The 14729-nt window shown below is 38.2% G+C and overlaps 1 long non-coding RNA gene across 1 annotated transcript; it reads right to left on the reverse strand.

The window, feature by feature from the left end:
* Positions 1–953: 953 nt before the first annotated feature.
* Positions 954–9711, reverse strand: LOC103093884 (uncharacterized). Its single transcript, XR_469454.3, has 2 exons — positions 9486–9711; positions 954–1591 (listed from the first exon to the last, which is right to left on the reverse strand). It is a non-coding gene; the product is annotated as an uncharacterized LOC103093884 (long non-coding RNA).
* Positions 9712–14729: the final 5018 nt, after the last annotated feature.

Here is a 14729-nt window from a genome sequence, read left to right on the forward strand (position 1 = left end):
CCTAGAAAAGGTGAACACACTGAATTCTCCCAGGATACAAGAAAAGGAAACAGATCAGTTGAGTTTGTTTTTTTAAGACGCTGTCATTGCATGAAATTCTCAAATCTCATGTATTAGAACTACAGAACCACAGAATGTTAGAGCTGGAAGGGACCTTAGCATCTAGAACATTAGAATGAAAAGGGACTTCAGAACCTAGAAAGTTAGAGTTGTAAGGGACTTTAGAACACAGAACAATGAATGTGAGAGTTGGGAGAGACTTTATTATATAGAATATGGAATAAGAAAAGACTATAGAATATAGAACTTAGAACATGCACATGACGTTGGGCCTTTCTTACAAGAAATACTTCCTGTTTCTACATCCAAAATAGGAAAATGGAAGAAAATTTGTTTTTCTTAAAAAAATTAATTGGACAATTATTACAAAGGATGGTTCTCCTATAAAGGGATATATTGGGGATTGATGTGGAATAGGGGAAAGATTTAGAAATTGTTCTTGCTCTGATATAGAGATATTCTTCTATGGTCAACAATCTTAGATCAGCCCAATAGGCAACCTTTGATTATACATAAAGCAAAGATCTGGAATTAGAGAACCTAGACTCATCTAACTGCACATCTGTTGTATAAACAATAGACACGTGGAATAGCTCTGGGCTGGAAGTTAGGAGAGAAGAACTCAAATTTTGCTTACCATATTTACTAGCTATTTTACCATGACAAGTTATAGAACAGCTCTGTACCTCAATTTTCTCATCTGTAAAATGGGGATAGTAATAAGCAAGGAGGGACAGAGGTGACCCTGGGGTTTAAGAGCACCTCTTCTGTACACCTTCCTCTATATATTCTTATATGCTATCACCCTATAGGAAGGCAAATACATATTTTTTTATTCTAAACTTAAACACCAAATAAAACTAACTCTATATGCAAAATAGAACAGAAATAGATTTCGCATGAAATCATGAATTTTTATTATAGGCAACCTGTTTTCCCTCTTAAGCATACAATTAAGCCAATGTGATACTTCCAAAGCTATGTTGATTGTCTGTGTATCTTTCTGGGACTTCCATTTGATCTCTCTGTGCATTGAAAAAAGTGCTTTGATGACTCTTTTTTCCAGTCTTATCACAGAATCCCATCAATTTCTTCAAAATATTCATCAAATTGAAAAAAAAAAAACATTGAACAAATATCCATAGTTTAAAAAAAAGCTAATCCCCACATTGACTATGTCTAAAAATGCAAGAAACTCACATTTAATTCCCTCCATATAATTAGGAGGAAACAGAAACTTCATTCTGGAGCATGACTTACTCAAACCACTTACTTCATAGGGCTTGTTGTCATGATCAGTTGAGATAATACATAGAAAAATTGGTCTGCAAGCCTTTAAGTATGGGATAAATGTCAACTCTTATTTATGGACATTTTTCATTCATTTGGATTTTCCTGTCTAGATTGTTGACTCAACACTTCTGAATGGTTGTAGATCTTAGTGATGAGGTGTTGTCCTACCCTTGGGGCTTAACACAAAGGGTACAGTATCATCTATAAACAGGAGCTTGCTGCTTAATTTTTAAGATATCTGAAAAATAAGAAGATAGCAAATGATTATTTAAAAACATAGATATTATTGACTTTTAAAAAATGATCAAGAAGAGATCAATAATCATGGACCCATATGCCCATTTTCATCTCTATACAATCTGTGCAATTATGAGATTAATCTCTATATATCAAATATATTTTTTATTTTAAAAATTAAAAGGGAACAATCAGGAAAACTTTAGAAACACATTTCTAGGAACTACATCTTTTCTCCAAATTATCTATCTCTCTTATCTATCTATCTACCTATCTATCTATCTATCTATCTATCTATCTATCTATCTATCTATCTAAAACACACAGTTATCTTTTTCACATCTTGACTTTTCTCATCATGGTTTCATTATATCAAAAGGCAGAGAAATTAAATGAGAATTTGGGGGGGTGGAGTTTTGTGGAAGCCATAGGTGATATGTGAAGGCCCGTAGATACCATAGAAAAGTTTAAAACCCAGAAATGCATACTTAATCTAAAATTTATAATAAGGTACTATAAATGCCCCATAAAAGAAAAAAATATTCAGACTTCTTTTCTGGTATGAAAGGATGACCAGAAGATTTTATGTGGATTTTCTAGATCTTAGGGGCTCCATGCTCTTGACCCCTACAATGTGGAAGGAATAACTACATATATTTGTAGTAAGTAAACTCTTTGAGGACAGGGACTATTGACATTTGTCCTTCACCTAACACAGTGCCTGGTGCATTGTAGGCATTTAATAAAAATACTTGATTGATTCATTTATTGAATTATTTCCACTTTACACGTGCTGCTGCCTAGTTTCAACTCAAAGAAAGAAGATGCCCCTTCCAGGAGAAGCTCATCACTTCTAAACTCACTTCCATGCTGCTTACTCATGTCAGAGTTCTTCTCCCCTCTGTTTGGAGGGCTGGAGGCAAGCTCCTCCCAATGCCTTTCTTTATAGAGCGCAGACACTGGATTCCATTCACTTGACTTTGCATCTGCAACTCTGTCTGTTTTTGACTCCATGGAACAACATGCTCCCATGCTGAGTACCACTGGCATCCACTCCCCCACCCCATTCCTTCAACTTTTTGGCTACTTTTGTGTGTTGTCTCTTTCCTGTTAGATTGTAAACTCCTTGAACGTAGGCACTATCTTTCCTTTTATTAATTATCTTTCTAGCCCTAGAGACACAGTGTCTGATACAAAGTAGATGCCCAATAAATCTTTATCATAATGTATTAAAAGCTATAGAGAAGACGAGATTTTGCTGTTTTTAATAAACTGACAAAATTAATTGAACAAAATGCAGCCTCAAAGACTATCCTTTACCAAGGCATCTAATGTTACAACAGTGAGAGTTTTCTTGATAAACACAATCTGCCAAATGTTCTCCAACCATTATTATTAGACAGCATATCAATAGGGTTATTCAAGTCTACTAAACATGTTCGCTACTGATCAGAGAGGGAGTGAGGATGTCCTCCAGTGACCATGATCATAATAACTAGCATATGTCAGAGGAAGGACTTCAACCAAGGCATATTTAAACCAAGGTATTTGTCTCCAAGGAGAGCCCTGTTTCCACTAGGCAGCACTGCCTTTCATCATTCCAAACATTTATTAAGTGCTTACAATGTGCCAAGCCTGTTGGACCCTGGGGCACAAAGAAAAAAATGAAAGTGGCTCTGCTCTCAAGGAGCTTACCTTCTCTCATCACATGAAAATGTTTATGATACTGGAGGAAAAAGATAGTAGACTTAAGAAGGGAGATGCTGAGACTGGTCCTATGAAGTTTGCATTGCTCAAAGAGAAATATTGTCTTTATTAAGTCCACATAGGCAGTAAAGATTGGTTGCTGGCAGCTGCTTGGGAGTTTTGCCTGAAATCCCGAGTACTATCATCATGATGGTCATTGTCAGAGATAAAAGAAAACATTGACCGACAAGCCTTTCAGACCAGCTCTGGATTTTCCATGTTCTCATAAATATCATATCAACGATATATGGTTGTTTTCCTGAAGCATTCAAGCAGGCAAAACTATTTGAGTTCTTCTAGCTTTGATTTTTTTTTCTGAATGAGACATTTGACCCCTCTCTCCTAACAGCCATCTGCGGGGAAGCCTACGGTCAACTTCCAGGCTGTTCCCTTTGCAGTTTTGTCCTGGTGGCAGCTATTGCTTTATGCCAAATAGAATATATTTCATTGACAAATATGGTAAACACAGAGAAGCATAAAAAGACTTACATGAATTGATGCAAAGTGAAGTAAGCAGAGACAAGACATCGATGTAAACCATGACTACAATAATGCTTTAAAGGAGAGAATAGAACAATACCAAACAGTGTAAATGAAAAGAGCCACACCACCAAACAATGGAAAATGAATGAAATTTTGTCACAAAGGAGAAGATAAGAGAACACACTTCCTTTCCTTCTTACCTATTTAGGAGATTCATAGGTATGGAATATTATATATATTACCAGATTTTTCAATGTATTGTTAAATTTTGCTAATTTTTTGCTCTTTTAAAAAAATTATTCTTTGTTACATAAAATGCTTCTGTGGGAAGGGGGAAGGACCAGGGAAAATGTGGATGATGTAAAAACAAAAAAAGTTTATAAAATTTTATTTTGTAACAAAAACATTTTCCCTCTGCCCTGACTGTCCCAACATGCCTGAAATACTCTTCCTTCTCATTTCCATTACTAAGAGAGGTGTAATGAAGTGAGAAAACATAGCCTCTACATTTTCTCTTCTAATCACAATGTCCTGTGATTCCTTGTTCCTATGCTTGGATCAGCTTAACCAAGGAAGAAATCCCTGGCCCAGGAAAGATATCACTTTGTTTGGGTGTAAACTAAGCTGTATCCATGTGTGTATAAACACACACACATTTACATTTACACTTATATTTATTTATACATAAATGTATTTTATATATATATTATATTGTCATGTGTAATATATATTATACATATTGATATATAGAAAATATTATACATATATTAGCATATCATCTTGGGTAAGAAAACTGTCTGATCAGCACCTTCTTTGAAATTTATAATCTAGAGAATGGCCTCAAGCACTGAGTTAGTTCAGTGATTTGTCTTATACCACACAGCCAGTATGTTGCAGAAATAAGGACTTGAGTCCACGTCTTCCTTTCTTTGAGGTGAACTCTGTCCATTATAGCACACTGCCTTTTCCTTACTTATGCAGAGCAACCATAAAGAGAAATATGTGTATATATATTTTAATTACTTTCATTTTTGCATCACTCTGCCCTAACCTCTGCCCCCTTCAGTAGAACCCTTTATTGTAATAAAGAAAGATAACTAAGTCAAAGCAAAATACTTCTTGGTCATGGATGACAAAATACGCCTCATCCCAGACCCCTCGTCTTAAACCTAGAGGCAGAAGGTATGCTTCAGTGTGAGATTTCAGGGAAATCGCCACTTGGTCAGGGCATCCTTCAGTGCCCTGATGCCTTTAAGTTCGGTTTTCCTTTTCCAGTGTGTGCATGCGTTCATTTTCCAATGGATTCTAAGTACTTAACTTTAAATGCCATTAAATAAGTTGCATCATTTTTTATGAGTTTCTTTGTTTCTGAGCCCCTGCATTTCATTTGGTTTTAAATGAACAAAAATTTCGGTCTGACATCAAAAAGGATGTCAGCTGTTTTGTCTTTTTTTTTTTCTTTTGCAGGCCCTTCTATATCCTTGGTTACTGTTGTTTAATAATCACAGGGTCACTCAAAGTGCTTTTGTTCTAGGGACCTTTCAAAGCAAGCCAAGGCAGCCGTTTAGAGAACCTCTCTTGTTTGTAGACAAAAATACATTAAAACAACCAAGGGAGCTATTACTCTTCTGGATAATTATTTTTAATGTCTCGTTGGACATGTATGAAATGCCTTTCAGGCCCTAGGGAGACAAATTAGAAGAAATGCTTTGTTTTGTTTTAAATCTTGGAACTTGGTCTTTGTTACATTTATTTCTGTTCGGTTTGAGGTTGCGTAACTCTCCCTCCCAAAGATGCTGCTACATTATGGCTGATTCGAGGGAGCAGTGAGAATATGGAGAGGGTACAGGTGATAAGCAATGTCTTTGTGGATGTCCCACTATCTTCCGTTGGGCAAGGGTTCTTATTCCAGTGCAACCCCAGTTAACTACTATCCTGGACTGAAGTTGACCTTTTGCCTGATTCAGGTAAGCTGGTTCAAATACTTCTCCCAGCAGGCATCTGGCCCATCCATCTTGGACTCATTTTTCCATCCTCAGACTTCTGACCTTTCTCTTCAGGACACAGAGAGCTGGGTAGGGGCAGAGAGAGTTGAGAAGACCAGTTGAATCCATCCAACAAGCACTTGTTAATGGACAAGATAAAGTGGCGGTGTGGTACATAACGGATAGAAGGTTGGTCAGTGCTATTTCTGACACATATAGGTTCTGAGGTCATAGACATTAAACTCTTTGGTCCATCGTTGATTCCCTAAGACAGCAAACTGAAGACTAGTATTGGTGGAGGGAGATTCCACACAAGGATTTTTCTTTACACTTACAAAATCAGGATTTCACACTACCTCTCCTTCCCCAATTATACAAAGAACTGGAATACAAAGAGGAAACAGAATAAAACAAATACCAAAATCCAGCCTCACTAAAAACTTATATTCACCTTCATTCAGTGTAAACAACATTAGAGCCAAGTTTGAATCCTGATCTGACTATTTCCTACTTTTGTGACCTTGGATTTATCCCTTCATCTCTCTAGGCTTCAATTCCCTCATCTTTAAAAGGAAGGGATTATGACATGAATGAGAAAATCCATTCCAGATCTAGAACCTATGGTTGATGATCATCTCCTAGTTATTATAAACTCTTGGTGTTCATTCTCTATTTTCGGTATCTTTCTCCTGTAATGTCCTCTGTGAAGCATGTAGGTGGTCATTTAATTTTACAAACATTGAGAGTGATGTAACAGAGAGGGTGCCAGCTTTGGAGATGAGAAGCCAGGCTCAAATTCCCCTTCTGATGACTACTAAATATGTGATTGGGGCAAGTCAATAAGTCCTCAGAACATTGGGGATCATAATATTGGATGTCCTCTTCCTCCTGATGTTAGAATGAAGAAATTCCCAATTATAAGCAAAAAAAAGTGGCTAAAATGTCCATATGCAAAGGTCTCAGGGATTTTACTCCTGGGTATATACCCCAAGGAAGCCAATGATAACAAAGAAAGACTCCATATATAGACTGTTCTAAACTCCTGTGCAGTTTTAAGCTTTGTATTTATAGAAAAAATTTTTAGGCAGCAAAAAATTGAAAACAAATGAATGCCAATGAACTGGGGAGGTGGTTAAACAAACAGTGGCATATGAATGTAACAGAATATTATTGTGCCATAAGAAAGGTTGTATGGGAAAAGCACAAAGAAGCCTGGAATGACTTCAATGAACCGATGCAAGATAAAGTCAGCAGAGTCAAGAAAACATATGTAGACATATGACTACAACAATGGAAATAGAAAAAAGCAACCAACATAAAAAAAATTGAAAAGAACATTGTAAAATTACAAGCGTGGCTCCCTGCCAAATGAACAAGAATTTATAAAACACCTATTATTTGCCTAGGTACAGCTAGGTGGTACAGTGTGCAGATTTCAAGACCAGAAGCCAGGAAGACTCATCTTTCTGAATTCAAATCTGGCCTCAGACACTTATTAGTTGTGTGAAGCTGGGCAAGTCCTTTCACCCTGTTTGTCTCAGTTTCCTCCTCTGCCAAGTGGGCTGGAAATGGCAAACCCTTCCAGGATCTTTGCCAAGAATACCCCCAATGGGATACCAAAGAATTGGACATGACTGAAATGACTGAACAATAACAGCAATATGTTCAGCTCTGAGAATACAATGAAAGGCAAAGAAGCCTGCTCTCGAGTAGCTTATAGTCTAATGGGGAAACAACACGTAAACATAATGTATAAAGAAGATATAGACAGGATAAATTGGAGATAATCTCAAAGGGAAGGCACTAAGGAAGATTGGGAAGGCTTCTTGAAGGTTGAACTCTAGCCAAGAATTCAAGCAACCCAAGAAATCTAAGGAACCCAGGAAGTGAAGATAAGGAAAGATAAAGTTCAAGACATCAAGGACAACCAGGGGGAATACCCAAGTCAAGAGACTGAGGGTCTTTTTTTTTTTTTTTGAGGAACATCACAGAGATCCAATGTTACGAAATTGAAAAGTGGAGGGGAGCAAGATGTAAGAAGACTGGAAAAGTAGGAAGAAGTCAGGTTATAAGGGGTTTTGAACACCAAACAGAGGATTTGATAATTTGGTCCTGGTAGTGATAAGGAGTCGCTGGAGTCTATTGAATAGCAAGGTGACACAGTCAGACATGTGCTTTAAGTTTAGCGGCTCTGTAGAGGATGGGGAGACACTTTGGCAGAGAAGACCAGTCAGCAGGAATGAAGTGATGATGGCTTGAATCAGGATGGTAACAATGTCAGGAGTGATATATGAGAGATACTACAAAATTAGAAATGAAAGGGGACTTGGGCACTAATCAGATATAGGGGGAAGTGAGAGTGAGGAGCTGAAGAGGATTCCTAGGTTGAGAATCCCAGTGTCAGGGAAGATAACAGTGTCCACCATTGCTATTGCCATATAGGGAAGTTATTTGAGAGGGAAAGATAATGAGTTCAGCCCCAACAAAGAGATATGAGAAAAGATCTCCCCTCACTCTTTTGTAGTCAGGCAGTCAGTCAATAAGCATTTATTAAGCACCCCCTATATGCCAGCCAATATGCTAAGTTCTGGGGATACAAAGAAAAATAAAAGATGGCCATGCTTTCAAGGATCTCATGGTCTAATGGGAAAGACAATGTACAAAAATTTATAGGCAAACAAACTACATATATACAAGATAAATGAGAATTAATTAGCATTAAGGGAGATGGTATGGGGTGCTCAGGGAGGAGTAGTATCTCTGGTCTTGTCGTGCCCTCCTAGGGCAGCTCTCCAACCTCTGACCCTCACCTGACACCCAGCTCTCACTTGTGGCTCCCAGTAGCTGCAAGCATGCAGCAGCAGCCACACCCTGGGCAACAGCTTCAACAGGCCGGCTAAATCTTGTGAGGGTAGCCATCAGGTCATAGACCCCTGATGAACTAAGGCTTTGCTCACCCAGCATGTGAAGACTGCTTTGGTTGAACAGATGGAAGAAACCAACAAGAAGGTTCAACGGCTGAGAGGGCGACACAGCAAAGCACTGTGGAGTGCTTAGGGCGTGTTGGAGCACAAAAGACAACACAGCCATGCAGCTGAGTAACGATTTTTCGTGCCACTGGACCCAGGCTTCCAACGCTGAGAGAGTGGGACTGTCTCTGTGCATTGACTTTTCCACTTAAATCTTAATCCACTAAATCCACTTAAAAAAAAAAGTGTTTTTGTGCACACTCATCTACATCACAGATGAAAGCGCACAAAGACAATCGTCATCCTCAGTTACCAAGAGACTACTACTAAGGGAGATGGAGAAAGGCTCCTTGGAAAAGGCAGGATTTTAGCTGAAACTTGAAGGAAGATAAGGAAGTCAGGAGAAGAGGAGAAGGGAGAAAATCCAGGCATTAGGGACAGCCAGAGAAAATGCCTGGAGTATGGAAATGGAGTGACTTGTTTAAGAAATCAGCAATGGTGCTAAACAAATCTGTAATACTTCATATATAGTAAGCTTTTTAAAAATATACTAATCAATTTTGTGGATCTTTCTCTTTTTTCTTTTCTTTCTTCTTTCTTTTCTCTTCCTAAGGGACTCCAACATTCTTTACAAATTTGAGGGTCTAAGATTCTTTGATGCTATCATTGTCATCCAACATCATCCAACTTCATCCAACTCGGGCTTACTTACCCTTGAAGGAGCTCACCTGAGCCACTTCATCTCTTAAGGAGGAATCCTTTATATAGTAGACAGTCTTATAGGTAGGTCCTGTGCATTGAAATTTTGAAGTCCTTGAATGAGACAAAAAGAAAATTATACTGACTCAGACTGAAAATAGGGCAAAATATTCTTTATTTAGGACCTGAAAGGACCTTAGAGGTCATTTGGTCTAATGATCTTATTTCATAGATGAGAAAACTGAGTCTCTATGAACTCAAGGGCCTCAAGTTCCCCTAGATAAAAATGAGCAAAGCCAGGAACTGAATTCATGTTCTTTGGCTCCAAACTCTGATCTAGTTCTATTCTACTATTTGATCTGTTATATTTGGTCAGATCAAGGTGTTAACTAGAAGGGTCAAGCCAGATTTGGAAACTGGGGAGGGTGGAATAGATACACTCAGTGAGAGTCATTTAAGTACCTCTTCTCTTATAAGAATAATTTAAAGAATCTCAGTTTTATCTGAGGCTTTACCGACTCCATTCCTTGGAAATTACCATGTTGTCAGTGACCACAATAGTGGCTTTCTTTTTTAAAATTTATTTTTTTCAATTAACAAACATTTCTTTTCTCTCCCCATCATCAACATCCCTCTCTCCATTGGAAAAAGAAAAAGAGAATTCTTATAACAAATAAGAATAGTTGGGGACTAAACATATCCAAAAATGTATATTTTGTTCCGCATCTTGAGTCCATCACTTCTCTGTTGGAAGATAGTGCATCGTTGGTCCTCTGTAACCAGAGGACCACAAAAACGCAAAGAAAAACCAACACTGAAAGGCTTCAGAACTTTGAAGTCTTTGGTGATCTATCATGACCTCAGAGGACTGCCAGCAAAATATGCCTTTGGTCTCTTAGCAGAGAGGTGGTGGTCTATAGGGGCAGAAAGAGACATACATTTTCAGACATGGCTACTATGCTGGTTTGTTTGCTTGCCTTTATTGATTCATTACCCTATATTGAGAGCAGGCAAACCAAAGAGAAGAAAAGAGCATCAATAAAATGGTGTTTGGTTCAGGTTTTTCCTTTTTTAATTAAGTGGTTTGAAACCAAACAATTTTTCTTTTGGAGTCTTCATGAGGGAATGGTTTGGACAGGAACTCTTTTGATATAAGAGCTGAATAACGAAATCATTCCTTAAGAGGGTCGATGGCAAAAGGATCCCTTAGGGGTATCAAGCACCCTATTACTAGGTCCTCCGAGATTGAGGTTATTAGGTCTGTATTTCGATAATACCATTGTCTTCAAGGGAATAACACAATTGACCTAACAGATGTTTGAGCTTATCCAATAATAATACACTGTGTTCATTTGGAACATAACGAAACTGTTCATGCTGACTTCGATGTCCAACTGCAAAATCTGGGATTCAGATCCTGGGGATTTATCACACCCACTGGAGGACGTTGGCTTTAGAAGCCTCTGAATGGATGAGCCGTCTCCGTTAATGTAGGCTCCGTCCTCTCCAAAAGATAACATCTTGTTTCTCCAGCCTACATTTTCTGTAACTTCTTTCATAACACAATTTGGGGGTGGTGGGGGTGGTGTGGAAACAACAATGTGTGAGAACGCATCAAGCTGGGAAAGGCTCAGAGGGGATGTTGCAATAAATATGTCAGGTATCCGGAATAGCGGGTGATATTTATTTGGTCTTTGAGCAGAAATTATTGGACTGTGAGAAACTGAAGTCATTTCTCAAGATCTCAGATTTCCTGGTAGTGCATATATGTTGGCAGGCAGCTGGGGTTCATGCTAATTTATTTCTAAATCACCGAGAAAGGAGGATCAAATAATCTCTCCAATCAGACGTGCTAATGAGAAAGCTGAATTGGAGGACACAAGTATCTTCCAGTTCTTTTAAGAAATAATTTAGTGTGTTGGATGAACCCGTCAGTCAATAAACATTTATGAAGTGCCTACTACGTATCAAAGACAGTGCTAAGTCCTGGAGGTACAAAGAAAGGCAAAAGATAGTTCCCATTTTCAAGGAGCTGAGTCTAATGGAGCAAATGACATAGAAAAAAATATAAACAGACCAGCTGTATATAAGAGAAACTAGAATTAATCAGAAGAGAAAAGACATGAGCATTGAGAGAGAAAGGGAAACTTCTTGGAGTAGGTAGAAATTTGGATAAGTCTTGAAGGAAGTCAGGAAGTGGAGAAAAGGAGAGAGAATTCTAGGCATGGGGAAGGCAGGAGGTGGAGTGTCTTTCATAAGGATGAGCCATCAGTTAATGCCATTATTAAGTGTAGTGTGGGGGCTAGTGGAGTCTAGCTCATTTCTAGGACATCTACAGTCCAATTAGAGCTCCAGGATTGGGATTTGCTCTGAGACAGAAAAAACCCCAGAAAGAATACCCATGTTTTATTCCCATCTCCAAATAGAATACGAGCTCAATTCCTAATTGGTTTCCTAACCAGCTGATTAATAATTAATACATTTCTGCTGGATTGGAGTGTTTTGGATTTAAGATGGAAACTCCCATCTGAACTAAAATATCCACTGAGGCATATGTTACTGAAACAACAGGAATCCATCAATTAGGAGCTCCTAAGCAAACTGTGGTAAATAAATGCCATGGAATATTATTACACTACTAAAAAAAGAGACAAGTATAAGGAATTCAGAGAACTATCTGGGAGACTAGACATGAACTGATGCAGAATAAAGAAAAGAACCTGGAGAAATATAGACCACGATGAAAATAATGTAAAATATTAAAAGACAACAGAAGCCAAGATAAAGGAATTGGCCAATATTAGTTTCAGTTGATGAAGAAGCACAAGACTTTTCTTCTCTCTTTAGTGAAGTGGTGGATCCCAGGTATGGAATGCTACATAAGCTGTCATGTGTAACCACTGGGATGGTTTATTTTTTATGATTGTGATTTTTTTGTCACAAGGGAAGCTTCTGAATTTTCAAGGGAGGAACAATGGTCTTGGCATGAGGGAAATTGATGAGAGAAATTCCTCTAGTTTGTCAACTATAATCTCCTCCTATGCAGAATAGAGGTGGAAGTATATTACTTCTCTAAGTGTGAGCCAAGTGGCACCTTGTTGACAGCCTGGAGATGGCTCCTGATTGAATTTCTCTTTTTTTTTCTTTCTTTCTTTCTTTCTTTCTTTCTTTCTTTCTTTCTTTCTTTCTTTCTTTCTTTCTTTCTTTCTTTCTTTCTTTCTTTCTTTCTTTCTTTCTTTCTTTCTTTCTTTCTTTCTTTCTTTCTTTCTTTCTTTCTCTCTCTCTCTCTCTCTTTCTTTCTTTCTTTCTTTCTTTTTTTCTCTCTCTTTCTTTCTTTCTTTCTCTTTCTCTCTCTCTTTCCTTCCTTCCTTCCTTCCTTCTTTCCTTCCTTCCTTCCTTCCTTCCTTCCTTCCTTCCTTCCTTCCTTCCTTCCTTCCTTCCTTCCTTCCTTCCTTCCTTCCTTCCTTCCTTCCTTCCTTCCTTCCTTCCTTCCTTTCCCCTTACCTCCCATTTTGAAATTAGTACTGTGTATTGGTTCCAAGGCAGAAGAGTGGTAAGGGCTAGGCAATTGGGGTTAAGTGACTTGCCCACGGACACACAGCTAAGAAGTGTCTGAGGCCACATTTGAACCCAGGACCTCCCATATCTGCCCTAGCTCTCAATCCACTGAGTCACTTAGCTGTCACCTCCCTACTCCACCAGATTGAATGTCAAAGACTGGGGCTATCTCAGAGTTGATTGACTAGATCAACTTTTGCCTTTTCTCTTGTACCTGTCTTCCAAAGTGCAATTTAGGATGGATAGGGCAGGGAGAAGAGAAACAGTTTATAGTGTCTTGGGTTAGAGCTGAAGTATGTGGAAAAAGCAGATGTATTTGCCCATGTGGTTTGAGAGAAGAGTTCCTGAAAATAGGCATTCCTATAACAAGATAGCAACAGACAAGGCAATGATAGAGTGTGCTTATCCTCTTAGCTGAAGAAAGGAATTAATGAGATCATAGCTATAGAGCTGTCAAAGATCTTAGTGACCACATATTCCCACTTAAAATTTTTTTTTCTGATCAGGAAACCAAGTCCCATTGAAATTACATGATTTGTTTTAGGCCATTAAGGTAGATAGCATCAGAGGAGGAATTTGAATCCAGATGTTCTTATGCCACAATCCATGCTTTTTCTACTGTTCCAAAAGTTCATGGCCAATGTTTCTGAATCTAAATCTCCTGTATAGATTGAGGGGCATTTCAGTTTCCTAGGTATTGAGGCCCCGTGTTCTAGCCCTTTAGCCTTCCAATATTTCTTAAGAATCATCTGTCTTGAGAGTTACCTTGAGAGTAATCCTTCCAGAAAGAGCAGAAGAATTCTTGATGAAGCTTGTCTCTTGGACAAAGAAGGCTCCATATGGATCCAGTAAGAATAGCAATGGTTAAAGCCATTTAAAACAAGAGATCAAATTTTCTACCATACTCACTACCCCTTTTATTATAGTGAATCTACAGTGTAGATCTTATGAGAAGTGAGTTGTCTATTTAGCAGCCTAAGAATAATTTTGCCTCATAGGGGGATTCTAAACCACAGAGAGGCACAAAGAGGAGACTGTGGAGACTCTGTGGGAGAAAGAGATTTCATTATAATATAAAAAAGTTGCTCTGATGGTCACTGAAGTTCAGTTCACTTATAGAGGAAACTTTTGTGCTCTCCTGAGCTTTGTGTGTTTTCAGTATTTGTTTATAGGTGACTTGGAGTACTTTTCACCTTCAGCATTTTCTATGTGATGAAAAATGTTTTTCCCTACTCATATGCATCTACTACCTTTAGTGCTTGTATGGGAATTAGTTATCCCTTTTATTCATATTTGTGAAATATGGTGGCTCAAACTACATGAGGAAATTTTGCTAGAGTTAAACTTTAGTAGGGGCCAGCAAGGCAAAAAGAAAAATGACTCTTCTTTAGGTCATCGCCTTAGACCATATACCTGTAAGACTCTAGGGATTTGGGCAACTTTGGGTCATGAGTTATAGATCTAAAAAAAGGGCATCAACAAATATGTTCTGATCTCTACAATGGAGCAGCATCCATAAAACTACGATTACTGGGAAGACAGAGACAGAAAGTACAGTTTCCATTTACTATAGTTCATTTATTCATTAAATCACCACATATTTATTAAGCATGTGAAATGTATAGGCTACCCTTTGTGTAAAGGAACTGGGATGGGGAGATTCAAGGAAAACTAAGAATGGGTCTTGACTTCTCAAATA

This window comes from Monodelphis domestica, chromosome 6 (genome assembly GCF_027887165.1).
Source record: "Monodelphis domestica isolate mMonDom1 chromosome 6, mMonDom1.pri, whole genome shotgun sequence".
Classification (NCBI taxonomy): domain Eukaryota; kingdom Metazoa; phylum Chordata; class Mammalia; order Didelphimorphia; family Didelphidae; genus Monodelphis; species Monodelphis domestica.